The following is a 25,803-nucleotide window of genomic DNA, read 5'->3' as shown; positions in this document are numbered from 1 at the left end:
GCCCCGCCCCGCCCTTGCTGCCGCTTTCCCTGCCTTCAGCGAGTGGCTACCGCTCACTGGCCGGCGGGGGACGTGCCACGGTGGGCGAGGGCGAGGAGGCTGGCTGGCCTGGGTCATCCTCCCGGACGAACCCGGGTACACGCCGCCCTGCCCGTGCTCTCCCGGGGCCCTTGCCGGATTTGGGTGCCCGCCCGGCATCCCTCCCTCACCCCGGGGGAACTGTCTCCAACTCCTCCTCCTCCTCCTCCTCCTCCTCCTAATCGTCCCCTCAGGACGTGTCCAGCCCGACGTCCCAAGGCTCGAGTCCAGTTGCAGGGGACACTGGCTGTGCTTGGCGGCCCCGCTCAGGCTCCTTCTCTCTTGGGAACTTGAGGGCCCGCTCTTCCGGCTCTGTGGTCCCTCCCCTCCCAGCCCACTGCCACAAGCGTGCTGCCAGCCAGCCGCCAGCCAGCCAGCCAGCCATCATCCATCCACCCATCCAGCCATTCTTCCATCATCAGTCCATCCTTCCATCCATCAACCCATCCACAAATCATCTATCCATCCATCCATCCATCCATCCACCCATCCATCCATCCATTCTTCCATCATCCATCCATCCATCCATCCATCCATCCATCCATCCACCATCCACTCATCCATCATTCATCTATCATCCATCCAGCCAGCCGTCCATCCAACTCCTCCCTCCTCTAGTTCAGACACTGCCTCCTCCGTGAACCGCTGAGGTCCCCACCCACCCAGCCACCCACCCACCCACCCACCCACACCCACACCCACACCCACACACACCAAAACCCACACCCACCGACCCACCAGGCAGGAGGAGGAGGACGAGGAGGAGGAGACTCTGGTTGGGCAGCGTGGACACAGCCGCCCGGACTGACGGACTCTGCAGAGCTCCGCCACCAGCCCAGGATGTGGGGTTCGAAGGCTCCACGCGAGTCAAGACGGCCTCCCCCGCGGCCCCTCCACTGAGGTCCTGGGATCCCCGCCCTGGGGCCACCCCCTATCCCCGGTGCGGGGTCCAGCCCGAGGGCTGGCTGGCTGGCTGGCTGGCTCCGCCGGGCCAGCCCGCAGCCAGGGCGGACGGGGGCGCCCCTTGGCTTGGCGGGGGGTGGGGTGGGGTGGCGTGGGGGTGGCCCTGGGCGTGGCCCCGCCCGGCCCGGGCCACAGAGCTTTGCAGAAGCCGACGCAAAGCCCCTTTGGAAAACAGGCTCCTTCCTGCCAGAAAAAAAAAGCCTACAGCACCCGGTATTCCCAGGCGGTCTCCCATCCAAGTACTAACCAGGCCCGACCCTGCTTAGCTTCCGAGATCAGACGAGATCGGGCGCGTTCAGGGTGGTATGGCCATAGACGCACGAGCCCGTCTCCGCGCCGCCCAAGAGCCTGCTCCGCGCCTGCGGCCGCGCTCCCCGACCCGCCCCCGACGACAGCCGAGCCCAGCCGAGCCCAGCCCACCCCCCGGCCGCCCCTGGGCCCTCCCCGAGCCCCTCCCCGCTCCCGCAGCACGGACCAGGGCCCACGGGCCGGGCGGCCGGAGGGCGCGCGACCTAGAACCTGCTCGGCTCTGCTCAGGGGCCAGCCTTGCCCCCGCCACACCCCACTCCCCCACCCCGCATCCCCCGGCCGGGGCCTCCAGGGCTCCTTGGCTCTCGCCGACGCCTCGCCTCGGGGCCGCCCGCCGCGCCGTCCAGGGCAGGGCTTGGCACTGGACCCCGACTCGCCCCACCTGGGTCGGGGGCCAGGCAGGCCCCTCCCTGCCTCGGAGCCCGAGAGAGCCCTCCTCGGTCTGAGCCGTGGGCCTCTCTCTGGATCCCCGCTGGACAAGGCGTGGGGGGGTCGCCTTGGGCATCTGCCCATCGGGGCGCTGGGGTCACTCGTGGGTTACAGGCCCCGCCCCGCCCCGCCCCGCCCCGCCCTTGCTGCCGCTTTCCCTGCCTTCAGCGAGTGGCTACCGCTCACTGGCCGGCGGGGGACGTGCCACGGTGGGCGAGGGCGAGGAGGCTGGCTGGCCTGGGTCATCCTCCCGGACGAACCCGGGTACACGCCGCCCTGCCCGTGCTCTCCCGGGGCCCTTGCCGGATTTGGGTGCCCGCCCGGCATCCCTCCCTCACCCCGGGGGAACTGTCTCCAACTCCTCCTCCTCCTCCTCCTCCTCCTCCTAATCGTCCCCTCAGGACGTGTCCAGCCCGACGTCCCAAGGCTCGAGTCCAGTTGCAGGGGACACTGGCTGTGCTTGGCGGCCCCGCTCAGGCTCCTTCTCTCTTGGGAACTTGAGGGCCCGCTCTTCCGGCTCTGTGGTCCCTCCCCTCCCAGCCCACTGCCACAAGCGTGCTGCCAGCCAGCCGCCAGCCAGCCAGCCAGCCATCATCCATCCACCCATCCAGCCATTCTTCCATCATCAGTCCATCCTTCCATCCATCAACCCATCCACAAATCATCTATCCATCCATCCATCCATCCATCCACCCATCCATCCATCCATTCTTCCATCATCCATCCATCCATCCATCCATCCACCATCCACTCATCCATCATTCATCTCTCATCCATCCAGCCAGCCGTCCATCCAACTCCTCCCTCCTCTAGTTCAGACACTGCCTCCTCCGTGAACCGCTGAGGTCCCCACCCACCCAGCCACCCACCCACCCACCCACCCACACCCACACCCACACCCACCAAAACCCACACCCACCGACCCACCAGGCAGGAGGAGGAGGACGAGGAGGAGGAGACTCTGGTTGGGCAGCGTGGACACAGCCGCCCGGACTGACGGACTCTGCAGAGCTCCGCCACCAGCCCAGGATGTGGGGTTCGAAGGCTCCACGCGAGTCAAGACGGCCTCCCCCGCGGCCCCTCCACTGAGGTCCTGGGATCCCCGCCCTGGGGCCACCCCCTATCCCCGGTGCGGGGTCCAGCCCGAGGGCTGGCTGGCTGGCTCCGCCGGGCCAGCCCGCAGCCAGGGCGGACGGGGGCGCCCCTTGGCTTGGCGGGGGGTGGGGTGGGGTGGCGTGGGGGTGGCCCTGGGCGTGGCCCCGCCCGGCCCGGGCCACAGAGCTTTGCAGAAGCCGACGCAAAGCCCCTTTGGAAAACAGGCTCCTTCCTGCCAGAAAAAAAAAGCCTACAGCACCCGGTATTCCCAGGCGGTCTCCCATCCAAGTACTAACCAGGCCCGACCCTGCTTAGCTTCCGAGATCAGACGAGATCGGGCGCGTTCAGGGTGGTATGGCCGTAGACGCACGAGCCCGTCTCCGCGCCGCCCAAGAGTCTGCTCCGCGCCTGCGGCCGCGCTCCCCGGCCCGCCCCCGACGACAGCCGAGCCCAGCCGAGCCCAGCCCACCCCCCGGCCGCCCCTGGGCCCTCCCCGATCCCCTCCCCGCTCCCGCAGCACGGACCAGGGCCCACGGGCCGGGCGGCCGGAGGGCGCGCGACCTAGAACCTGCTCGGCTCTGCTCAGGGGCCAGCCTTGCCCCCGCCACACCCCACTCCCCCACCCCGCACCCCCCGGCCGGGGCCTCCAGGGCTCCTTGGCTCTCGCCGACGCCTCGCCTCGGGGCCGCCCGCCGCGCCGTCCAGGGCAGGGCTTGGCACTGGACCCCGACTCGCCCCACCTGGGTCGGGGGCCAGGCAGGCCCCTCCCTGCCTCGGAGCCCGAGAGAGCCCTCCTCGGTCTGAGCCGTGGGCCTCTCTCTGGATCCCCGCTGGACAAGGCGTGGGGGGGGGTCGCCTTGGGCATCTGCCCATCGGGGCGCTGGGGTCACTCGTGGGTTACAGGCCCCGCCCCGCCCCGCCCCGCCCCGCCCTTGCTGCCGCTTTCCCTGCCTTCAGCGAGTGGCTACCGCTCACTGGCCGGCGGGGGACGTGCCACGGTGGGCGAGGGCGAGGAGGCTGGCTGGCCTGGGTCATCCTCCCGGACGAACCCGGGTACACGCCGCCCTGCCCGTGCTCTCCCGGGGCCCTTGCCGGATTTGGGTGCCCGCCCGGCATCCCTCCCTCACCCCGGGGGAACTGTCTCCAACTCCTCCTCCTCCTCCTCCTCCTCCTCCTAATCGTCCCCTCAGGACGTGTCCAGCCCGACGTCCCAAGGCTCGAGTCCAGTTGCAGGGGACACTGGCTGTGCTTGGCGGCCCCGCTCAGGCTCCTTCTCTCTTGGGAACTTGAGGGCCCGCTCTTCCGGCTCTGTGGTCCCTCCCCTCCCAGCCCACTGCCACAAGCGTGCTGCCAGCCAGCCGCCAGCCAGCCAGCCAGCCATCATCCATCCACCCATCCAGCCATTCTTCCATCATCAGTCCATCCTTCCATCCATCAACCCATCCACAAATCATCTATCCATCCATCCATCCACCCATCCATCCATTCTTCCATCATCCATCCATCCATCCATCCATCCATCCACCATCCACTCATCCATCATTCATCTATCATCCATCCAGCCAGCCGTCCATCCAACTCCTCCCTCCTCTAGTTCAGACACTGCCTCCTCCGTGAACCGCTGAGGTCCCCACCCACCCAGCCACCCACCCACCCACCCACCCACACCCACACCCACACACACCAAAACCCACACCCACCGACCCACCAGGCAGGAGGAGGAGGACGAGGAGGAGGAGACTCTGGTTGGGCAGCGTGGACACAGCCGCCCGGACTGACGGACTCTGCAGAGCTCCGCCACCAGCCCAGGATGTGGGGTTCGAAGGCTCCACGCGAGTCAAGACGGCCTCCCCCGCGGCCCCTCCACTGAGGTCCTGGGATCCCCGCCCTGGGGCCACCCCCTATCCCCGGTGCGGGGTCCAGCCCGAGGGCTGGCTGGCTGGCTGGCTGGCTCCGCCGGGCCAGCCCGCAGCCAGGGCGGACGGGGGCGCCCCTTGGCTTGGCGGGGGGTGGGGTGGGGTGGCGTGGGGGTGGCCCTGGGCGTGGCCCCGCCCGGCCCGGGCCACAGAGCTTTGCAGAAGCCGACGCAAAGCCCCTTTGGAAAACAGGCTCCTTCCTGCCAGAAAAAAAAAGCCTACAGCACCCGGTATTCCCAGGCGGTCTCCCATCCAAGTACTAACCAGGCCCGACCCTGCTTAGCTTCCGAGATCAGACGAGATCGGGCGCGTTCAGGGTGGTATGGCCGTAGACGCACGAGCCCGTCTCCGCGCCGCCCAAGAGCCTGCTCCGCGCCTGCGGCCGCGCTCCCCGGCCCGCCCCCGACGACAGCCGAGCCCAGCCGAGCCCAGCCCACCCCCCGGCCGCCCCTGGGCCCTCCCCGATCCCCTCCCCGCTCCCGCAGCACGGACCAGGGCCCACGGGCCGGGCGGCCGGAGGGCGCGCGACCTAGAACCTGCTCGGCTCTGCTCAGGGGCCAGCCTTGCCCCCGCCACACCCCACTCCCCCACCCCGCACCCCCCGGCCGGGGCCTCCAGGGCTCCTTGGCTCTCGCCGACGCCTCGCCTCGGGGCCGCCCGCCGCGCCGTCCAGGGCAGGGCTTGGCTCTGGACCCCGACTCGCCCCACCTGGGTCTGGGGCCAGGCAGGCCCCTCCCTGCCTCGGAGCCCGAGAGAGCCCTCCTCGGTCTGAGCCGTGGGCCTCTCTCTGGATCCCCGCTGGACAAGGCGTGGGGGGGTCGCCTTGGGCATCTGCCCATCGGGGCGCTGGGGTCACTCGTGGGTTACAGGCCCCGCCCCGCCCCGCCCCGCCCCGCCCTTGCTGCCGCTTTCCCTGCCTTCAGCGAGTGGCTACCGCTCACTGGCCGGCGGGGGACGTGCCACGGTGGGCGAGGGCGAGGAGGCTGGCTGGCCTGGGTCATCCTCCCGGACGAACCCGGGTACACGCCGCCCTGCCCGTGCTCTCCCGGGGCCCTTGCCGGATTTGGGTGCCCGCCCGGCATCCCTCCCTCACCCCGGGGGAACTGTCTCCAACTCCTCCTCCTCCTCCTCCTCCTCCTCCTCCTCCTCCTCCTCCTCCTCCTCCTAATCGTCCCCTCAGTACGTGTCCAGCCCGACGTCCCAAGGCTCGAGTCCAGTTGCAGGGGACACTGGCTGTGCTTGGCGGCCCCGCTCAGGCTCCTTCTCTCTTGGGAACTTGAGGGCCCGCTCTTCCGGCTCTGTGGTCCCTCCCCTCCCAGCCCACTGCCACAAGCGTGCTGCCAGCCAGCCGCCAGCCAGCCAGCCAGCCATCATCCATCCACCCATCCAGCCATTCTTCCATCATCAGTCCATCCTTCCATCCATCAACCCATCCACAAATCATCTATCCATCCATCCATCCATCCACCCATCCATCCATCCATTCTTCCATCATCCATCCATCCATCCATCCATCCACCATCCACTCATCCATCATTCATCTCTCATCCATCCAGCCAGCCGTCCATCCAACTCCTCCCTCCTCTAGTTCAGACACTGCCTCCTCCGTGAACCGCTGAGGTCCCCACCCACCCAGCCACCCACCCACCCACCCACCCACACCCACACCCACACCCACCAAAACCCACACCCACCGACCCACCAGGCAGGAGGAGGAGGACGAGGAGGAGGAGACTCTGGTTGGGCAGCGTGGACACAGCCGCCCGGACTGACGGACTCTGCAGAGCTCCGCCACCAGCCCAGGATGTGGGGTTCGAAGGCTCCACGCGAGTCAAGACGGCCTCCCCCGCGGCCCCTCCACTGAGGTCCTGGGATCCCCGCCCTGGGGCCACCCCCTATCCCCGGTGCGGGGTCCAGCCCGAGGGCTGGCTGGCTGGCTCCGCCGGGCCAGCCCGCAGCCAGGGCGGACGGGGGCGCCCCTTGGCTTGGCGGGGGGTGGGGTGGGGTGGCGTGGGGGTGGCCCTGGGCGTGGCCCCGCCCGGCCCGGGCCACAGAGCTTTGCAGAAGCCGACGCAAAGCCCCTTTGGAAAACAGGCTCCTTCCTGCCAGAAAAAAAAAGCCTACAGCACCCGGTATTCCCAGGCGGTCTCCCATCCAAGTACTAACCAGGCCCGACCCTGCTTAGCTTCCGAGATCAGACGAGATCGGGCGCGTTCAGGGTGGTATGGCCGTAGACGCACGAGCCCGTCTCCGCGCCGCCCAAGAGCCTGCTCCGCGCCTGCGGCCGCGCTCCCCGGCCCGCCCCCGACGACAGCCGAGCCCAGCCGAGCCCAGCCCACCCCCCGGCCGCCCCTGGGCCCTCCCCGAGCCCCTCCCCGCTCCCGCAGCACGGACCAGGGCCCACGGGCCGGGCGGCCGGAGGGCGCGCGACCTAGAACCTGCTCGGCTCTGCTCAGGGGCCAGCCTTGCCCCCGCCACACCCCACTCCCCCACCCCGCACCCCCCGGCCGGGGCCTCCAGGGCTCCTTGGCTCTCGCCGACGCCTCGCCTCGGGGCCGCCCGCCGCGCCGTCCAGGGCAGGGCTTGGCACTGGACCCCGACTCGCCCCACCTGGGTCGGGGGCCAGGCAGGCCCCTCCCTGCCTCGGAGCCCGAGAGAGCCCTCCTCGGTCTGAGCCGTGGGCCTCTCTCTGGATCCCCGCTGGACAAGGCGTGGGGGGGTCGCCTTGGGCATCTGCCCATCGGGGCGCTGGGGTCACTCGTGGGTTACAGGCCCCGCCCCGCCCCGCCCCGCCCCGCCCTTGCTGCCGCTTTCCCTGCCTTCAGCGAGTGGCTACCGCTCACTGGCCGGCGGGGGACGTGCCACGGTGGGCGAGGGCGAGGAGGCTGGCTGGCCTGGGTCATCCTCCCGGACGAACCCGGGTACACGCCGCCCTGCCCGTGCTCTCCCGGGGCCCTTGCCGGATTTGGGTGCCCGCCCGGCATCCCTCCCTCACCCCGGGGGAACTGTCTCCAACTCCTCCTCCTCCTCCTCCTCCTCCTCCTAATCGTCCCCTCAGGACGTGTCCAGCCCGACGTCCCAAGGCTCGAGTCCAGTTGCAGGGGACACTGGCTGTGCTTGGCGGCCCCGCTCAGGCTCCTTCTCTCTTGGGAACTTGAGGGCCCGCTCTTCCGGCTCTGTGGTCCCTCCCCTCCCAGCCCACTGCCACAAGCGTGCTGCCAGCCAGCCGCCAGCCAGCCAGCCAGCCATCATCCATCCACCCATCCAGCCATTCTTCCATCATCAGTCCATCCTTCCATCCATCAACCCATCCACAAATCATCTATCCATCCATCCATCCATCCATCCACCCATCCATCCATCCATTCTTCCATCATCCATCCATCCATCCATCCATCCACCATCCACTCATCCATCATTCATCTCTCATCCATCCAGCCAGCCGTCCATCCAACTCCTCCCTCCTCTAGTTCAGACACTGCCTCCTCCGTGAACCGCTGAGGTCCCCACCCACCCAGCCACCCACCCACCCACCCACCCACACCCACACCCACACCCACCAAAACCCACACCCACCGACCCACCAGGCAGGAGGAGGAGGACGAGGAGGAGGAGACTCTGGTTGGGCAGCGTGGACACAGCCGCCCGGACTGACGGACTCTGCAGAGCTCCGCCACCAGCCCAGGATGTGGGGTTCGAAGGCTCCACGCGAGTCAAGACGGCCTCCCCCGCGGCCCCTCCACTGAGGTCCTGGGATCCCCGCCCTGGGGCCACCCCCTATCCCCGGTGCGGGGTCCAGCCCGAGGGCTGGCTGGCTGGCTCCGCCGGGCCAGCCCGCAGCCAGGGCGGACGGGGGCGCCCCTTGGCTTGGCGGGGGGTGGGGTGGGGTGGCGTGGGGGTGGCCCTGGGCGTGGCCCCGCCCGGCCCGGGCCACAGAGCTTTGCAGAAGCCGACGCAAAGCCCCTTTGGAAAACAGGCTCCTTCCTGCCAGAAAAAAAAAGCCTACAGCACCCGGTATTCCCAGGCGGTCTCCCATCCAAGTACTAACCAGGCCCGACCCTGCTTAGCTTCCGAGATCAGACGAGATCGGGCGCGTTCAGGGTGGTATGGCCGTAGACGCACGAGCCCGTCTCCGCGCCGCCCAAGAGCCTGCTCCGCGCCTGCGGCCGCGCTCCCCGGCCCGCCCCCGACGACAGCCGAGCCCAGCCGAGCCCAGCCCACCCCCCGGCCGCCCCTGGGCCCTCCCCGAGCCCCTCCCCGCTCCCGCAGCACGGACCAGGGCCCACGGGCCGGGCGGCCGGAGGGCGCGCGACCTAGAACCTGCTCGGCTCTGCTCAGGGGCCAGCCTTGCCCCCGCCACACCCCACTCCCCCACCCCGCACCCCCCGGCCGGGGCCTCCAGGGCTCCTTGGCTCTCGCCGACGCCTCGCCTCGGGGCCGCCCGCCGCGCCGTCCAGGGCAGGGCTTGGCTCTGGACCCCGACTCGCCCCACCTGGGTCTGGGGCCAGGCAGGCCCCTCCCTGCCTCGGAGCCCGAGAGAGCCCTCCTCGGTCTGAGCCGTGGGCCTCTCTCTGGATCCCCGCTGGACAAGGCGTGGGGGGGTCGCCTTGGGCATCTGCCCATCGGGGCGCTGGGGTCACTCGTGGGTTACAGGCCCCGCCCCGCCCCGCCCCGCCCCGCCCTTGCTGCCGCTTTCCCTGCCTTCAGCGAGTGGCTACCGCTCACTGGCCGGCGGGGGACGTGCCACGGTGGGCGAGGGCGAGGAGGCTGGCTGGCCTGGGTCATCCTCCCGGACGAACCCGGGTACACGCCGCCCTGCCCGTGCTCTCCCGGGGCCCTTGCCGGATTTGGGTGCCCGCCCGGCATCCCTCCCTCACCCCGGGGGAACTGTCTCCAACTCCTCCTCCTCCTCCTCCTCCTCCTCCTCCTCCTCCTCCTCCTCCTCCTCCTCCTCCTAATCGTCCCCTCAGGACGTGTCCAGCCCGACGTCCCAAGGCTCGAGTCCAGTTGCAGGGGACACTGGCTGTGCTTGGCGGCCCCGCTCAGGCTCCTTCTCTCTTGGGAACTTGAGGGCCCGCTCTTCCGGCTCTGTGGTCCCTCCCCTCCCAGCCCACTGCCACAAGCGTGCTGCCAGCCAGCCGCCAGCCAGCCAGCCAGCCATCATCCATCCACCCATCCAGCCATTCTTCCATCATCAGTCCATCCTTCCATCCATCAACCCATCCACAAATCATCTATCCATCCATCCATCCATCCATCCACCCATCCATCCATCCATTCTTCCATCATCCATCCATCCATCCATCCATCCACCATCCACTCATCCATCATTCATCTCTCATCCATCCAGCCAGCCGTCCATCCAACTCCTCCCTCCTCTAGTTCAGACACTGCCTCCTCCGTGAACCGCTGAGGTCCCCACCCACCCAGCCACCCACCCACCCACCCACCCACACCCACACCCACACCCACCAAAACCCACACCCACCGACCCACCAGGCAGGAGGAGGAGGACGAGGAGGAGGAGACTCTGGTTGGGCAGCGTGGACACAGCCGCCCGGACTGACGGACTCTGCAGAGCTCCGCCACCAGCCCAGGATGTGGGGTTCGAAGGCTCCACGCGAGTCAAGACGGCCTCCCCCGCGGCCCCTCCACTGAGGTCCTGGGATCCCCGCCCTGGGGCCACCCCCTTTCCCAGTGCGGGGTCCAGCCCGAGGGCTGGCTGGCTGGCTCCGCCGGGCCAGCCCGCAGCCAGGGCGGACGGGGGCGCCCCTTGGCTTGGCGGGGGGTGGGGTGGGGTGGCGTGGGGGTGGCCCTGGGCGTGGCCCCGCCCGGCCCGGGCCACAGAGCTTTGCAGAAGCCGACGCAAAGCCCCTTTGGAAAACAGGCTCCTTCCTGCCAGAAAAAAAAAGCCTACAGCACCCGGTATTCCCAGGCGGTCTCCCATCCAAGTACTAACCAGGCCCGACCCTGCTTAGCTTCCGAGATCAGACGAGATCGGGCGCGTTCAGGGTGGTATGGCCGTAGACGCACGAGCCCGTCTCCGCGCCGCCCAAGAGCCTGCTCCGCGCCTGCGGCCGCGCTCCCCGGCCCGCCCCCGACGACAGCCGAGCCCAGCCGAGCCCAGCCCACCCCCCGGCCGCCCCTGGGCCCTCCCCGAGCCCCTCCCCGCTCCCGCAGCACGGACCAGGGCCCACGGGCCGGGCGGCCGGAGGGCGCGCGACCTAGAACCTGCTCGGCTCTGCTCAGGGGCCAGCCTTGCCCCCGCCACACCCCACTCCCCCACCCCGCACCCCCCGGCCGGGGCCTCCAGGGCTCCTTGGCTCTCGCCGACGCCTCGCCTCGGGGCCGCCCGCCGCGCCGTCCAGGGCAGGGCTTGGCACTGGACCCCGACTCGCCCCACCTGGGTCGGGGGCCAGGCAGGCCCCTCCCTGCCTCGGAGCCCGAGAGAGCCCTCCTCGGTCTGAGCCGTGGGCCTCTCTCTGGATCCCCGCTGGACAAGGCGTGGGGGGGTCGCCTTGGGCATCTGCCCATCGGGGCGCTGGGGTCACTCGTGGGTTACAGGCCCCGCCCCGCCCCGCCCCGCCCCGCCCTTGCTGCCGCTTTCCCTGCCTTCAGCGAGTGGCTACCGCTCACTGGCCGGCGGGGGACGTGCCACGGTGGGCGAGGGCGAGGAGGCTGGCTGGCCTGGGTCATCCTCCCGGACGAACCCGGGTACACGCCGCCCTGCCCGTGCTCTCCCGGGGCCCTTGCCGGATTTGGGTGCCCGCCCGGCATCCCTCCCTCACCCCGGGGGAACTGTCTCCAACTCCTCCTCCTCCTCCTCCTCCTCCTCCTAATCGTCCCCTCAGGACGTGTCCAGCCCGACGTCCCAAGGCTCGAGTCCAGTTGCAGGGGACACTGGCTGTGCTTGGCGGCCCCGCTCAGGCTCCTTCTCTCTTGGGAACTTGAGGGCCCGCTCTTCCGGCTCTGTGGTCCCTCCCCTCCCAGCCCACTGCCACAAGCGTGCTGCCAGCCAGCCGCCAGCCAGCCAGCCAGCCATCATCCATCCACCCATCCAGCCATTCTTCCATCATCAGTCCATCCTTCCATCCATCAACCCATCCACAAATCATCTATCCATCCATCCATCCACCCATCCATCCATTCTTCCATCATCCATCCATCCATCCATCCATCCATCCATCCACCATCCACTCATCCATCATTCATCTATCATCCATCCAGCCAGCCGTCCATCCAACTCCTCCCTCCTCTAGTTCAGACACTGCCTCCTCCGTGAACCGCTGAGGTCCCCACCCACCCAGCCACCCACCCACCCACCCACCCACACCCACACCCACACACACCAAAACCCACACCCACCGACCCACCAGGCAGGAGGAGGAGGACGAGGAGGAGGAGACTCTGGTTGGGCAGCGTGGACACAGCCGCCCGGACTGACGGACTCTGCAGAGCTCCGCCACCAGCCCAGGATGTGGGGTTCGAAGGCTCCACGCGAGTCAAGACGGCCTCCCCCGCGGCCCCTCCACTGAGGTCCTGGGATCCCCGCCCTGGGGCCACCCCCTATCCCCGGTGCGGGGTCCAGCCCGAGGGCTGGCTGGCTGGCTCCGCCGGGCCAGCCCGCAGCCAGGGCGGACGGGGGCGCCCCTTGGCTTGGCGGGGGGTGGGGTGGGGTGGCGTGGGGGTGGCCCTGGGCGTGGCCCCGCCCGGCCCGGGCCACAGAGCTTTGCAGAAGCCGACGCAAAGCCCCTTTGGAAAACAGGCTCCTTCCTGCCAGAAAAAAAAAGCCTACAGCACCCGGTATTCCCAGGCGGTCTCCCATCCAAGTACTAACCAGGCCCGACCCTGCTTAGCTTCCGAGATCAGACGAGATCGGGCGCGTTCAGGGTGGTATGGCCGTAGACGCACGAGCCCGTCTCCGCGCCGCCCAAGAGCCTGCTCCGCGCCTGCGGCCGCGCTCCCCGGCCCGCCCCCGACGACAGCCGAGCCCAGCCGAGCCCAGCCCACCCCCCGGCCGCCCCTGGGCCCTCCCCGAGCCCCTCCCCGCTCCCGCAGCACGGACCAGGGCCCACGGGCCGGGCGGCCGGAGGGCGCGCGACCTAGAACCTGCTCGGCTCTGCTCAGGGGCCAGCCTTGCCCCCGCCACACCCCACTCCCCCCACCCCGCACCCCCCGGCCGGGGCCTCCAGGGCTCCTTGGCTCTCGCCGACGCCTCGCCTCGGGGCCGCCCGCCGCGCCGTCCAGGGCAGGGCTTGGCACTGGACCCCGACTCGCCCCACCTGGGTCGGGGGCCAGGCAGGCCCCTCCCTGCCTCGGAGCCCGAGAGAGCCCTCCTCGGTCTGAGCCGTGGGCCTCTCTCTGGATCCCCGCTGGACAAGGCGTGGGGGGGTCGCCTTGGGCATCTGCCCATCGGGGCGCTGGGGTCACTCGTGGGTTACAGGCCCCGCCCCGCCCCGCCCCGCCCCGCCCTTGCTGCCGCTTTCCCTGCCTTCAGCGAGTGGCTACCGCTCACTGGCCGGCGGGGGACGTGCCACGGTGGGCGAGGGCGAGGAGGCTGGCTGGCCTGGGTCATCCTCCCGGACGAACCCGGGTACACGCCGCCCTGCCCGTGCTCTCCCGGGGCCCTTGCCGGATTTGGGTGCCCGCCCGGCATCCCTCCCTCACCCCGGGGGAACTGTCTCCAACTCCTCCTCCTCCTCCTCCTCCTCCTCCTAATCGTCCCCTCAGGACGTGTCCAGCCCGACGTCCCAAGGCTCGAGTCCAGTTGCAGGGGACACTGGCTGTGCTTGGCGGCCCCGCTCAGGCTCCTTCTCTCTTGGGAACTTGAGGGCCCGCTCTTCCGGCTCTGTGGTCCCTCCCCTCCCAGCCCACTGCCACAAGCGTGCTGCCAGCCAGCCGCCAGCCAGCCAGCCAGCCATCATCCATCCACCCATCCAGCCATTCTTCCATCATCAGTCCATCCTTCCATCCATCAACCCATCCACAAATCATCTATCCATCCATCCATCCACCCATCCATCCATTCTTCCATCATCCATCCATCCATCCATCCATCCATCCACCATCCACTCATCCATCATTCATCTATCATCCATCCAGCCAGCCGTCCATCCAACTCCTCCCTCCTCTAGTTCAGACACTGCCTCCTCCGTGAACCGCTGAGGTCCCCACCCACCCAGCCACCCACCCACCCACCCACCCACACCCACACCCACACACACCAAAACCCACACCCACCGACCCACCAGGCAGGAGGAGGAGGACGAGGAGGAGGAGACTCTGGTTGGGCAGCGTGGACACAGCCGCCCGGACTGACGGACTCTGCAGAGCTCCGCCACCAGCCCAGGATGTGGGGTTCGAAGGCTCCACGCGAGTCAAGACGGCCTCCCCCGCGGCCCCTCCACTGAGGTCCTGGGATCCCCGCCCTGGGGCCACCCCCTATCCCCGGTGCGGGGTCCAGCCCGAGGGCTGGCTGGCTGGCTCCGCCGGGCCAGCCCGCAGCCAGGGCGGACGGGGGCGCCCCTTGGCTTGGCGGGGGGTGGGGTGGGGTGGCGTGGGGGTGGCCCTGGGCGTGGCCCCGCCCGGCCCGGGCCACAGAGCTTTGCAGAAGCCGACGCAAAGCCCCTTTGGAAAACAGGCTCCTTCCTGCCAGAAAAAAAAAGCCTACAGCACCCGGTATTCCCAGGCGGTCTCCCATCCAAGTACTAACCAGGCCCGACCCTGCTTAGCTTCCGAGATCAGACGAGATCGGGCGCGTTCAGGGTGGTATGGCCGTAGACGCACGAGCCCGTCTCCGCGCCGCCCAAGAGCCTGCTCCGCGCCTGCGGCCGCGCTCCCCGGCCCGCCCCCGACGACAGCCGAGCCCAGCCGAGCCCAGCCCACCCCCCGGCCGCCCCTGGGCCCTCCCCGAGCCCCTCCCCGCTCCCGCAGCACGGACCAGGGCCCACGGGCCGGGCGGCCGGAGGGCGCGCGACCTAGAACCTGCTCGGCTCTGCTCAGGGGCCAGCCTTGCCCCCGCCACACCCCACTCCCCCACCCCGCACCCCCCGGCCGGGGCCTCCAGGGCTCCTTGGCTCTCGCCGACGCCTCGCCTCGGGGCCGCCCGCCGCGCCGTCCAGGGCAGGGCTTGGCACTGGACCCCGACTCGCCCCACCTGGGTCGGGGGCCAGGCAGGCCCCTCCCTGCCTCGGAGCCCGAGAGAGCCCTCCTCGGTCTGAGCCGTGGGCCTCTCTCTGGATCCCCGCTGGACAAGGCGTGGGGGGGGTCGCCTTGGGCATCTGCCCATCGGGGCGCTGGGGTCACTCGTGGGTTACAGGCCCCGCCCCGCCCCGCCCCGCCCCGCCCTTGCTGCCGCTTTCCCTGCCTTCAGCGAGTGGCTACCGCTCACTGGCCGGCGGGGGACGTGCCACGGTGGGCGAGGGCGAGGAGGCTGGCTGGCCTGGGTCATCCTCCCGGACGAACCCGGGTACACGCCGCCCTGCCCGTGCTCTCCCGGGGCCCTTGCCGGATTTGGGTGCCCGCCCGGCATCCCTCCCTCACCCCGGGGGAACTGTCTCCAACTCCTCCTCCTCCTCCTCCTCCTCCTCCTAATCGTCCCCTCAGGACGTGTCCAGCCCGACGTCCCAAGGCTCGAGTCCAGTTGCAGGGGACACTGGCTGTGCTTGGCGGCCCCGCTCAGGCTCCTTCTCTCTTGGGAACTTGAGGGCCCGCTCTTCCGGCTCTGTGGTCCCTCCCCTCCCAGCCCACTGCCACAAGCGTGCTGCCAGCCAGCCGCCAGCCAGCCAGCCAGCCATCATCCATCCACCCATCCAGCCATTCTTCCATCATCAGTCCATCCTTCCATCCATCAACCCATCCACAAATCATCTATCCATCCATCCATCCACCCATCCATCCATTCTTCCATCATCCATCCATCCATCCATCCATCCATCCACCATCCACTCATCCATCATTCATCTATCATCCATCCAGCCAGCCGTCCATCCAACTCCTCCCTCCTCTAGTTCAGACACTGCCTCCTCCGTGAACCGCTGAGGTCCCCACCCACCCAGCCACCCACCCACCCACCCACCCACACCCACACCCACACACACCAAAACCCACACCCACCGACCCACCAGGCAGGAGGAGGAGGACGAGGAGGAGGAGACTCTGGTTGGGCAGCGTGGACACAGCCGCCCGGACTGACGGACTCTGCAGAGCTCCGCCACCAGCCCAGGATGTGGGGTTCGAAGGCTCCACGCGAGTCAAGACGGCCTCCCCCGCGGCCCCTCCACTGAGGTCCTGGGATCCCCGCCCTGGGGCCACCCCCTATCCCCGGTGCGGGGTCCAGCCCGAGGGCTGGCTGGCTGGCTCCGCCGGGCCAGCCCGCAGCCAGGGCGGACGGGGGCGCCCCTTGGCTTGGCGGGGGGTGGGGTGGGGTGGCGTGGGGGTGGCCCTGGGCGTGGCCCCGCCCGGCCCGGGCCACAGAGCTTTGCAGAAGCCGACGCAAAGCCCCTTTGGAAAACAGGCTCCTTCCTGCCAGAAAAAAAAAGCCTACAGCACCCGGTATTCCCAGGCGGTCTCCCATCCAAGTACTAACCAGGCCCGACCCTGCTTAGCTTCCGAGATCAGACGAGATCGGGCGCGTTCAGGGTGGTATGGCCGTAGACGCACGAGCCCGTCTCCGCGCCGCCCAAGAGCCTGCTCCGCGCCTGCGGCCGCGCTCCCCGGCCCGCCCCCGACGACAGCCGAGCCCAGCCGAGCCCAGCCCACCCCCCGGCCGCCCCTGGGCCCTCCCCGAGCCCCTCCCCGCTCCCGCAGCACGGACCAGGGCCCACGGGCCGGGCGGCCGGAGGGCGCGCGACCTAGAACCTGCTCGGCTCTGCTCAGGGGCCAGCCTTGCCCCCGCCACACCCCACTCCCCCACCCCGCACCCCCCGGCCGGGGCCTCCAGGGCTCCTTGGCTCTCGCCGACGCCTCGCCTCGGGGCCGCCCGCCGCGCCGTCCAGGGCAGGGCTTGGCACTGGACCCCGACTCGCCCCACCTGGGTCGGGGGCCAGGCAGGCCCCTCCCTGCCTCGGAGCCCGAGAGAGCCCTCCTCGGTCTGAGCCGTGGGCCTCTCTCTGGATCCCCGCTGGACAAGGCGTGGGGGGGTCGCCTTGGGCATCTGCCCATCGGGGCGCTGGGGTCACTCGTGGGTTACAGGCCCCGCCCCGCCCCGCCCCGCCCCGCCCTTGCTGCCGCTTTCCCTGCCTTCAGCGAGTGGCTACCGCTCACTGGCCGGCGGGGGACGTGCCACGGTGGGCGAGGGCGAGGAGGCTGGCTGGCCTGGGTCATCCTCCCGGACGAACCCGGGTACACGCCGCCCTGCCCGTGCTCTCCCGGGGCCCTTGCCGGATTTGGGTGCCCGCCCGGCATCCCTCCCTCACCCCGGGGGAACTGTCTCCAACTCCTCCTCCTCCTCCTCCTCCTCCTCCTAATCGTCCCCTCAGGACGTGTCCAGCCCGACGTCCCAAGGCTCGAGTCCAGTTGCAGGGGACACTGGCTGTGCTTGGCGGCCCCGCTCAGGCTCCTTCTCTCTTGGGAACTTGAGGGCCCGCTCTTCCGGCTCTGTGGTCCCTCCCCTCCCAGCCCACTGCCACAAGCGTGCTGCCAGCCAGCCGCCAGCCAGCCAGCCAGCCATCATCCATCCACCCATCCAGCCATTCTTCCATCATCAGTCCATCCTTCCATCCATCAACCCATCCACAAATCATCTATCCATCCATCCATCCACCCATCCATCCATTCTTCCATCATCCATCCATCCATCCATCCATCCATCCATCCACCATCCACTCATCCATCATTCATCTATCATCCATCCAGCCAGCCGTCCATCCAACTCCTCCCTCCTCTAGTTCAGACACTGCCTCCTCCGTGAACCGCTGAGGTCCCCACCCACCCAGCCACCCACCCACCCACCCACCCACACCCACACCCACACACACCAAAACCCACACCCACCGACCCACCAGGCAGGAGGAGGAGGACGAGGAGGAGGAGACTCTGGTTGGGCAGCGTGGACACAGCCGCCCGGACTGACGGACTCTGCAGAGCTCCGCCACCAGCCCAGGATGTGGGGTTCGAAGGCTCCACGCGAGTCAAGACGGCCTCCCCCGCGGCCCCTCCACTGAGGTCCTGGGATCCCCGCCCTGGGGCCACCCCCTATCCCCGGTGCGGGGTCCAGCCCGAGGGCTGGCTGGCTGGCTCCGCCGGGCCAGCCCGCAGCCAGGGCGGACGGGGGCGCCCCTTGGCTTGGCGGGGGGTGGGGTGGGGTGGCGTGGGGGTGGCCCTGGGCGTGGCCCCGCCCGGCCCGGGCCACAGAGCTTTGCAGAAGCCGACGCAAAGCCCCTTTGGAAAACAGGCTCCTTCCTGCCAGAAAAAAAAAGCCTACAGCACCCGGTATTCCCAGGCGGTCTCCCATCCAAGTACTAACCAGGCCCGACCCTGCTTAGCTTCCGAGATCAGACGAGATCGGGCGCGTTCAGGGTGGTATGGCCGTAGACGCACGAGCCCGTCTCCGCGCCGCCCAAGAGCCTGCTCCGCGCCTGCGGCCGCGCTCCCCGGCCCGCCCCCGACGACAGCCGAGCCCAGCCGAGCCCAGCCCACCCCCCGGCCGCCCCTGGGCCCTCCCCGAGCCCCTCCCCGCTCCCGCAGCACGGACCAGGGCCCACGGGCCGGGCGGCCGGAGGGCGCGCGACCTAGAACCTGCTCGGCTCTGCTCAGGGGCCAGCCTTGCCCCCGCCACACCCCACTCCCCCACCCCGCACCCCCCGGCCGGGGCCTCCAGGGCTCCTTGGCTCTCGCCGACGCCTCGCCTCGGGGCCGCCCGCCGCGCCGTCCAGGGCAGGGCTTGGCACTGGACCCCGACTCGCCCCACCTGGGTCGGGGGCCAGGCAGGCCCCTCCCTGCCTCGGAGCCCGAGAGAGCCCTCCTCGGTCTGAGCCGTGGGCCTCTCTCTGGATCCCCGCTGGACAAGGCGTGGGGGGGTCGCCTTGGGCATCTGCCCATCGGGGCGCTGGGGTCACTCGTGGGTTACAGGCCCCGCCCCGCCCCGCCCCGCCCCGCCCTTGCTGCCGCTTTCCCTGCCTTCAGCGAGTGGCTACCGCTCACTGGCCGGCGGGGGACGTGCCACGGTGGGCGAGGGCGAGGAGGCTGGCTGGCCTGGGTCATCCTCCCGGACGAACCCGGGTACACGCCGCCCTGCCCGTGCTCTCCCGGGGCCCTTGCCGGATTTGGGTGCCCGCCCGGCATCCCTCCCTCACCCCGGGGGAACTGTCTCCAACTCCTCCTCCTCCTCCTCCTCCTCCTCCTCCTCCTCCTCCTCCTCCTCCTCCTAATCGTCCCCTCAGGACGTGTCCAGCCCGACGTCCCAAGGCTCGAGTCCAGTTGCAGGGGACACTGGCTGTGCTTGGCGGCCCCGCTCAGGCTCCTTCTCTCTTGGGAACTTGAGGGCCCGCTCTTCCGGCTCTGTGGTCCCTCCCCTCCCAGCCCACTGCCACAAGCGTGCTGCCAGCCAGCCGCCAGCCAGCCAGCCAGCCATCATCCATCCACCCATCCAGCCATTCTTCCATCATCAGTCCATCCTTCCATCCATCAACCCATCCACAAATCATCTATCCATCCATCCATCCACCCATCCATCCATTCTTCCATCATCCATCCATCCATCCATCCATCCATCCATCCATCCACCATCCACTCATCCATCATTCATCTATCATCCATCCAGCCAGCCGTCCATCCAACTCCTCCCTCCTCTAGTTCAGACACTGCCTCCTCCGTGAACCGCTGAGGTCCCCACCCACCCAGCCACCCACCCACCCACCCACCCACACCCACACCCACACACACCAAAACCCACACCCACCGACCCACCAGGCAGGAGGAGGAGGACGAGGAGGAGGAGACTCTGGTTGGGCAGCGTGGACACAGCCGCCCGGACTGACGGACTCTGCAGAGCTCCGCCACCAGCCCAGGATGTGGGGTTCGAAGGCTCCACGCGAGTCAAGACGGCCTCCCCCGCGGCCCCTCCACTGAGGTCCTGGGATCCCCGCCCTGGGGCCACCCCCTATCCCCGGTGCGGGGTCCAGCCCGAGGGCTGGCTGGCTGGCTCCGCCGGGCCAGCCCGCAGCCAGGGCGGACGGGGGCGCCCCTTGGCTTGGCGGGGGGTGGGGTGGGGTGGCGTGGGGGTGGCCCTGGGCGTGGCCCCGCCCGGCCCGGGCCACAGAGCTTTGCAGAAGCCGACGCAAAGCCCCTTTGGAAAACAGGCTCCTTCCTGCCAGAAAAAAAAAGCCTACAGCACCCGGTATTCCCAGGCGGTCTCCCATCCAAGTACTAACCAGGCCCGACCCTGCTTAGCTTCCGAGATCAGACGAGATCGGGCGCGTTCAGGGTGGTATGGCCGTAGACGCACGAGCCCGTCTCCGCGCCGCCCAAGAGCCTGCTCCGCGCCTGCGGCCGCGCTCCCCGGCCCGCCCCCGACGACAGCCGAGCCCAGCCGAGCCCAGCCCACCCCCCGGCCGCCCCTGGGCCCTCCCCGAGCCCCTCCCCGCTCCCGCAGCACGGACCAGGGCCCACGGGCCGGGCGGCCGGAGGGCGCGCGACCTAGAACCTGCTCGGCTCTGCTCAGGGGCCAGCCTTGCCCCCGCCACACCCCACTCCCCCACCCCGCACCCCCCGGCCGGGGCCTCCAGGGCTCCTTGGCTCTCGCCGACGCCTCGCCTCGGGGCCGCCCGCCGCGCCGTCCAGGGCAGGGCTTGGCACTGGACCCCGACTCGCCCCACCTGGGTCGGGGGCCAGGCAGGCCCCTCCCTGCCTCGGAGCCCGAGAGAGCCCTCCTCGGTCTGAGCCGTGGGCCTCTCTCTGGATCCCCGCTGGACAAGGCGTGGGGGGGTCGCCTTGGGCATCTGCCCATCGGGGCGCTGGGGTCACTCGTGGGTTACAGGCCCCGCCCCGCCCCGCCCCGCCCCGCCCTTGCTGCCGCTTTCCCTGCCTTCAGCGAGTGGCTACCGCTCACTGGCCGGCGGGGGACGTGCCACGGTGGGCGAGGGCGAGGAGGCTGGCTGGCCTGGGTCATCCTCCCGGACGAACCCGGGTACACGCCGCCCTGCCCGTGCTCTCCCGGGGCCCTTGCCGGATTTGGGTGCCCGCCCGGCATCCCTCCCTCACCCCGGGGGAACTGTCTCCAACTCCTCCTCCTCCTCCTCCTCCTCCTCCTAATCGTCCCCTCAGGACGTGTCCAGCCCGACGTCCCAAGGCTCGAGTCCAGTTGCAGGGGACACTGGCTGTGCTTGGCGGCCCCGCTCAGGCTCCTTCTCTCTTGGGAACTTGAGGGCCCGCTCTTCCGGCTCTGTGGTCCCTCCCCTCCCAGCCCACTGCCACAAGCGTGCTGCCAGCCAGCCGCCAGCCAGCCAGCCAGCCATCATCCATCCACCCATCCAGCCATTCTTCCATCATCAGTCCATCCTTCCATCCATCAACCCATCCACAAATCATCTATCCATCCATCCATCCACCCATCCATCCATTCTTCCATCATCCATCCATCCATCCATCCATCCATCCATCCATCCATCCACCATCCACTCATCCATCATTCATCTATCATCCATCCAGCCAGCCGTCCATCCAACTCCTCCCTCCTCTAGTTCAGACACTGCCTCCTCCGTGAACCGCTGAGGTCCCCACCCACCCAGCCACCCACCCACCCACCCACCCACACCCACACCCACACACACCAAAACCCACACCCACCGACCCACCAGGCAGGAGGAGGAGGACGAGGAGGAGGAGACTCTGGTTGGGCAGCGTGGACACAGCCGCCCGGACTGACGGACTCTGCAGAGCTCCGCCACCAGCCCAGGATGTGGGGTTCGAAGGCTCCACGCGAGTCAAGACGGCCTCCCCCGCGGCCCCTCCACTGAGGTCCTGGGATCCCCGCCCTGGGGCCACCCCCTATCCCCGGTGCGGGGTCCAGCCCGAGGGCTGGCTGGCTGGCTCCGCCGGGCCAGCCCGCAGCCAGGGCGGACGGGGGCGCCCCTTGGCTTGGCGGGGGGTGGGGTGGGGTGGCGTGGGGGTGGCCCTGGGCGTGGCCCCGCCCGGCCCGGGCCACAGAGCTTTGCAGAAGCCGACGCAAAGCCCCTTTGGAAAACAGGCTCCTTCCTGCCAGAAAAAAAAAGCCTACAGCACCCGGTATTCCCAGGCGGTCTCCCATCCAAGTACTAACCAGGCCCGACCCTGCTTAGCTTCCGAGATCAGACGAGATCGGGCGCGTTCAGGGTGGTATGGCCGTAGACGCACGAGCCCGTCTCCGCGCCGCCCAAGAGCCTGCTCCGCGCCTGCGGCCGCGCTCCCCGGCCCGCCCCCGACGACAGCCGAGCCCAGCCGAGCCCAGCCCACCCCCCGGCCGCCCCTGGGCCCTCCCCGAGCCCCTCCCCGCTCCCGCAGCACGGACCAGGGCCCACGGGCCGGGCGGCCGGAGGGCGCGCGACCTAGAACCTGCTCGGCTCTGCTCAGGGGCCAGCCTTGCCCCCGCCACACCCCACTCCCCCACCCCGCACCCCCCGGCCGGGGCCTCCAGGGCTCCTTGGCTCTCGCCGACGCCTCGCCTCGGGGCCGCCCGCCGCGCCGTCCAGGGCAGGGCTTGGCACTGGACCCCGACTCGCCCCACCTGGGTCGGGGGCCAGGCAGGCCCCTCCCTGCCTCGGAGCCCGAGAGAGCCCTCCTCGGTCTGAGCCGTGGGCCTCTCTCTGGATCCCCGCTGGACAAGGCGTGGGGGGGTCGCCTTGGGCATCTGCCCATCGGGGCGCTGGGGTCACTCGTGGGTTACAGGCCCCGCCCCGCCCCGCCCCGCCCCGCCCTTGCTGCCGCTTTCCCTGCCTTCAGCGAGTGGCTACCGCTCACTGGCCGGCGGGGGACGTGCCACGGTGGGCGAGGGCGAGGAGGCTGGCTGGCCTGGGTCATCCTCCCGGACGAACCCGGGTACACGCCGCCCTGCCCGTGCTCTCCCGGGGCCCTTGCCGGATTTGGGTGCCCGCCCGGCATCCCTCCCTCACCCCGGGGGAACTGTCTCCAACTCCTCCTCCTCCTCCTCCTCCTCCTCCTCCTCCTCCTCCTCCTCCTCCTCCTCCTAATCGTCCCCTCAGGACGTGTCCAGCCCGACGTCCCAAGGCTCGAGTCCAGTTGCAGGGGACACTGGCTGTGCTTGGCGGCCCCGCTCAGGCTCCTTCTCTCTTGGGAACTTGAGGGCCCGCTCTTCCGGCTCTGTGGTCCCTCCCCTCCCAGCCCACTGCCACAAGCGTGCTGCCAGCCAGCCGCCAGCCAGCCAGCCAGCCATCATCCATCCACCCATCCAGCCATTCTTCCATCATCAGTCCATCCTTCCATCCATCAACCCATCCACAAATCATCTATCCATCCATCCATCCACCCATCCATCCATTCTTCCATCATCCATCCATCCATCCATCCATCCATCCATCCATCCACCATCCACTCATCCATCATTCATCTATCATCCATCCAGCCAGCCGTCCATCCAACTCCTCCCTCCTCTAGTTCAGACACTGCCTCCTCCGTGAACCGCTGAGGTCCCCACCCACCCAGCCACCCACCCACCCACCCACCCACACCCACACCCACACACACCAAAACCCACACCCACCGACCCACCAGGCAGGAGGAGGAGGACGAGGAGGAGGAGACTCTGGTTGGGCAGCGTGGACACAGCCGCCCGGACTGACGGACTCTGCAGAGCTCCGCCACCAGCCCAGGATGTGGGGTTCGAAGGCTCCACGCGAGTCAAGACGGCCTCCCCCGCGGCCCCTCCACTGAGGTCCTGGGATCCCCGCCCTGGGGCCACCCCCTATCCCCGGTGCGGGGTCCAGCCCGAGGGCTGGCTGGCTGGCTCCGCCGGGCCAGCCCGCAGCCAGGGCGGACGGGGGCGCCCCTTGGCTTGGCGGGGGGTGGGGTGGGGTGGCGTGGGGGTGGCCCTGGGCGTGGCCCCGCCCGGCCCGGGCCACAGAGCTTTGCAGAAGCCGACGCAAAGCCCCTTTGGAAAACAGGCTCCTTCCTGCCAGAAAAAAAAAGCCTACAGCACCCGGTATTCCCAGGCGGTCTCCCATCCAAGTACTAACCAGGCCCGACCCTGCTTAGCTTCCGAGATCAGACGAGATCGGGCGCGTTCAGGGTGGTATGGCCGTAGACGCACGAGCCCGTCTCCGCGCCGCCCAAGAGCCTGCTCCGCGCCTGCGGCCGCGCTCCCCGGCCCGCCCCCGACGACAGCCGAGCCCAGCCGAGCCCAGCCCACCCCCCGGCCGCCCCTGGGCCCTCCCCGAGCCCCTCCCCGCTCCCGCAGCACGGACCAGGGCCCACGGGCCGGGCGGCCGGAGGGCGCGCGACCTAGAACCTGCTCGGCTCTGCTCAGGGGCCAGCCTTGCCCCCGCCACACCCCACTCCCCCACCCCGCACCCCCCGGCCGGGGCCTCCAGGGCTCCTTGGCTCTCGCCGACGCCTCGCCTCGGGGCCGCCCGCCGCGCCGTCCAGGGCAGGGCTTGGCACTGGACCCCGACTCGCCCCACCTGGGTCGGGGGCCAGGCAGGCCCCTCCCTGCCTCGGAGCCCGAGAGAGCCCTCCTCGGTCTGAGCCGTGGGCCTCTCTCTGGATCCCCGCTGGACAAGGCGTGGGGGGGTCGCCTTGGGCATCTGCCCATCGGGGCGCTGGGGTCACTCGTGGGTTACAGGCCCCGCCCCGCCCCGCCCCGCCCCGCCCCGCCCCGCCCTTGCTGCCGCTTTCCCTGCCTTCAGCGAGTGGCTACCGCTCACTGGCCGGCGGGGGACGTGCCACGGTGGGCGAGGGCGAGGAGGCTGGCTGGCCTGGGTCATCCTCCCGGACGAACCCGGGTACACGCCGCCCTGCCCGTGCTCTCCCGGGGCCCTTGCCGGATTTGGGTGCCCGCCCGGCATCCCTCCCTCACCCCGGGGGAACTGTCTCCAACTCCTCCTCCTCCTCCTCCTCCTCCTCCTAATCGTCCCCTCAGGACGTGTCCAGCCCGACGTCCCAAGGCTCGAGTCCAGTTGCAGGGGACACTGGCTGTGCTTGGCGGCCCCGCTCAGGCTCCTTCTCTCTTGGGAACTTGAGGGCCCGCTCTTCCGGCTCTGTGGTCCCTCCCCTCCCAGCCCACTGCCACAAGCGTGCTGCCAGCCAGCCGCCAGCCAGCCAGCCAGCCATCATCCATCCACCCATCCAGCCATTCTTCCATCATCAGTCCATCCTTCCATCCATCAACCCATCCACAAATCATCTATCCATCCATCCATCCACCCATCCATCCATTCTTCCATCATCCATCCATCCATCCATCCATCCATCCATCCATCCATCCACCATCCACTCATCCATCATTCATCTATCATCCATCCAGCCAGCCGTCCATCCAACTCCTCCCTCCTCTAGTTCAGACACTGCCTCCTCCGTGAACCGCTGAGGTCCCCACCCACCCAGCCACCCACCCACCCACCCACCCACACCCACACCCACACACACCAAAACCCACACCCACCGACCCACCAGGCAGGAGGAGGAGGACGAGGAGGAGGAGACTCTGGTTGGGCAGCGTGGACACAGCCGCCCGGACTGACGGACTCTGCAGAGCTCCGCCACCAGCCCAGGATGTGGGGTTCGAAGGCTCCACGCGAGTCAAGACGGCCTCCCCCGCGGCCCCTCCACTGAGGTCCTGGGATCCCCGCCCTGGGGCCACCCCCTATCCCCGGTGCGGGGTCCAGCCCGAGGGCTGGCTGGCTGGCTCCGCCGGGCCAGCCCGCAGCCAGGGCGGACGGGGGCGCCCCTTGGCTTGGCGGGGGGTGGGGTGGGGTGGCGTGGGGGTGGCCCTGGGCGTGGCCCCGCCCGGCCCGGGCCACAGAGCTTTGCAGAAGCCGACGCAAAGCCCCTTTGGAAAACAGGCTCCTTCCTGCCAGAAAAAAAA

At 69.7% G+C, this 25,803-nt stretch overlaps 13 non-coding genes across 13 annotated transcripts; all 13 read right to left on the bottom strand.

The window, feature by feature from the left end:
- Positions 1-1,239: 1,239 nt before the first annotated feature.
- LOC132650429 (5S ribosomal RNA) lies at positions 1,240-1,358 on the bottom strand. The gene has a single exon (XR_009588792.1). It is a non-coding gene; the product is annotated as a 5S ribosomal RNA (ribosomal RNA).
- Positions 1,359-3,121: 1,763 nt separating this feature from the next.
- LOC132650381 (5S ribosomal RNA) lies at positions 3,122-3,240 on the bottom strand. Its single transcript, XR_009588744.1, has one exon. It is a non-coding gene; the product is annotated as a 5S ribosomal RNA (ribosomal RNA).
- A 1,765-nt stretch (positions 3,241-5,005) lies between these two features.
- LOC132650379 (5S ribosomal RNA) lies at positions 5,006-5,124 on the bottom strand. The gene has a single exon (XR_009588742.1). It is a non-coding gene; the product is annotated as a 5S ribosomal RNA (ribosomal RNA).
- Positions 5,125-6,907: 1,783 nt separating this feature from the next.
- On the bottom strand, positions 6,908-7,026 carry LOC132650378 (5S ribosomal RNA). Its single transcript, XR_009588741.1, has one exon. It is a non-coding gene; the product is annotated as a 5S ribosomal RNA (ribosomal RNA).
- A 1,763-nt stretch (positions 7,027-8,789) lies between these two features.
- Positions 8,790-8,908, bottom strand: LOC132650377 (5S ribosomal RNA). The gene has a single exon (XR_009588740.1). It is a non-coding gene; the product is annotated as a 5S ribosomal RNA (ribosomal RNA).
- A 1,792-nt stretch (positions 8,909-10,700) lies between these two features.
- LOC132650376 (5S ribosomal RNA) lies at positions 10,701-10,819 on the bottom strand. Its single transcript, XR_009588739.1, has one exon. It is a non-coding gene; the product is annotated as a 5S ribosomal RNA (ribosomal RNA).
- A 1,759-nt stretch (positions 10,820-12,578) lies between these two features.
- LOC132650375 (5S ribosomal RNA) lies at positions 12,579-12,697 on the bottom strand. The gene has a single exon (XR_009588738.1). It is a non-coding gene; the product is annotated as a 5S ribosomal RNA (ribosomal RNA).
- A 1,756-nt stretch (positions 12,698-14,453) lies between these two features.
- On the bottom strand, positions 14,454-14,572 carry LOC132650374 (5S ribosomal RNA). The gene has a single exon (XR_009588737.1). It is a non-coding gene; the product is annotated as a 5S ribosomal RNA (ribosomal RNA).
- A 1,756-nt stretch (positions 14,573-16,328) lies between these two features.
- LOC132650373 (5S ribosomal RNA) lies at positions 16,329-16,447 on the bottom strand. The gene has a single exon (XR_009588736.1). It is a non-coding gene; the product is annotated as a 5S ribosomal RNA (ribosomal RNA).
- Positions 16,448-18,206: 1,759 nt separating this feature from the next.
- Positions 18,207-18,325, bottom strand: LOC132650372 (5S ribosomal RNA). The gene has a single exon (XR_009588735.1). It is a non-coding gene; the product is annotated as a 5S ribosomal RNA (ribosomal RNA).
- A 1,787-nt stretch (positions 18,326-20,112) lies between these two features.
- On the bottom strand, positions 20,113-20,231 carry LOC132650371 (5S ribosomal RNA). The gene has a single exon (XR_009588734.1). It is a non-coding gene; the product is annotated as a 5S ribosomal RNA (ribosomal RNA).
- Positions 20,232-21,998: 1,767 nt separating this feature from the next.
- Positions 21,999-22,117, bottom strand: LOC132650370 (5S ribosomal RNA). Its single transcript, XR_009588733.1, has one exon. It is a non-coding gene; the product is annotated as a 5S ribosomal RNA (ribosomal RNA).
- A 1,790-nt stretch (positions 22,118-23,907) lies between these two features.
- Positions 23,908-24,026, bottom strand: LOC132650368 (5S ribosomal RNA). The gene has a single exon (XR_009588731.1). It is a non-coding gene; the product is annotated as a 5S ribosomal RNA (ribosomal RNA).
- Positions 24,027-25,803: the final 1,777 nt, after the last annotated feature.

This window comes from Meriones unguiculatus (assembly GCF_030254825.1).
Source record: "Meriones unguiculatus strain TT.TT164.6M chromosome 10 unlocalized genomic scaffold, Bangor_MerUng_6.1 Chr10_unordered_Scaffold_79, whole genome shotgun sequence".
NCBI lineage: Eukaryota > Metazoa > Chordata > Mammalia > Rodentia > Muridae > Meriones > Meriones unguiculatus.
The sequence above is the reverse complement of the archived record's forward strand: the minus strand, read 5'-3'. Positions and strand labels throughout refer to the sequence as shown.